This window comes from Nomascus leucogenys, chromosome 22a (assembly GCF_006542625.1).
Source record: "Nomascus leucogenys isolate Asia chromosome 22a, Asia_NLE_v1, whole genome shotgun sequence".
NCBI lineage: Eukaryota > Metazoa > Chordata > Mammalia > Primates > Hylobatidae > Nomascus > Nomascus leucogenys.
The window spans coordinates 123,503,341-123,504,550 of NC_044402.1; the positions used below are offsets into that span (position 1 = coordinate 123,503,341).

At 44.4% G+C, this 1,210-nt stretch overlaps 1 pseudogene across 1 annotated transcript; it reads left to right on the forward strand.

Annotated features, from left to right (window-relative positions):
• The first annotated feature begins 523 nt into the window (after positions 1-523).
• Positions 524-1,010, forward strand: LOC100593131 (annotated as a pseudogene). The gene has a single exon (XR_001114242.2). The product of XR_001114242.2 is annotated as a 60S ribosomal protein L27 pseudogene (transcript).
• Positions 1,011-1,210: the final 200 nt, after the last annotated feature.

Below are 1,210 nucleotides of genomic sequence, written 5' to 3' on the forward strand. Positions count from 1 at the left end.
CGAGGCAGGAAAATCGCTTGAACCTAGGAGGCAGAGATTGCGGTGAGCCGGGATCACGCCCCAATCCCAGTCCCCAGCCTCTCCCTCTTCTTGGGCCTCCCTATCCCCTGAGACACAGCGATATTGAAATTAGGCCAGTTAATAACCCTACAATGGCCTCTACATGTTCAAGTGAAAGGAAGAGTCACACGTCTCTCACTTTAAATCAAAAGCTAGAAATGATTATGCCTAGTGAGGAAAACATGTTCAAAAGCCCAGACAGCCTGAAAGCTAGGCTTCTTGTGCCAAGCCATTAGCCAAGGTGTGAACGCAAAGGAAAAGTTCTTGAGGAACATTAAAAGTGCTACTCTAGTGAATGCATAAGAAAGCTAGTTAGCTTTAATGATGATATGGAGACACTTTTAGTGGTCTGGATATAAGATCAAACCAGCCGTAACATTCTCGTAAACCGAAGTTTATTCCAGAGCAAGACGTAGCTCTCTTGGATTCTGTGAAGGCTGAGAGAGATGAAGAAGCTGCAGAAGAGCTTCTTTCCTTTTTCCTGTAGGCCCGAGTGGTTGCTGTCGAAATGGGCAAGTTCATGAAACCTGGGAAGGTGATGCTTGTCCTGGCTGGACGCTACTCCGGACGCAAAGCTGTCATCGTGAAGAACATTGATGATGGCACCTCAGATAGCCCCTACAGCCATGCTCTGGTGGCTGGAATTGACCGCTACCCCCGCAAAGTGACAGCTGCCATGGGCAAGAAGAAGATCGCCAAGAGGTCAAAGATAAAGTCTTTTGTGAAAGTTTATAACTACAATCACCTAATGCCCACAAGGTACTCTGTGGATATCCCCTTGGACAAAACTGTCGTCAATAAGGATGTCTTCAGAGATCCTGCTCTTAAATGCAAGGCCCGACGGGAAGCCAAGGTCAAGTTTGAAGAGAGATACAAGACAGGCAAGAACAAGTGGTTCTTCCAGAAACTGCGGTTTTAGATGCTTTGTTTTGATCATTAAAAATTAAAAAAAAAAAAAAAAAAAAAAAAGAAGCTGCAGAAGAAAAGTTTGATGCTAGCAGAGTTTGGTTCATGAGGTTTAAGAAAAGAAGCCATCTCTATAACATAAAAGAAGTGCAAGATGAAGTAGCAAGTGCTGATACAGAAGCTGCAGCAAGTTATCTGGAAGATCTGGCTAGGATTGTTGATGAAGGTGGCTATGCTGAACAAT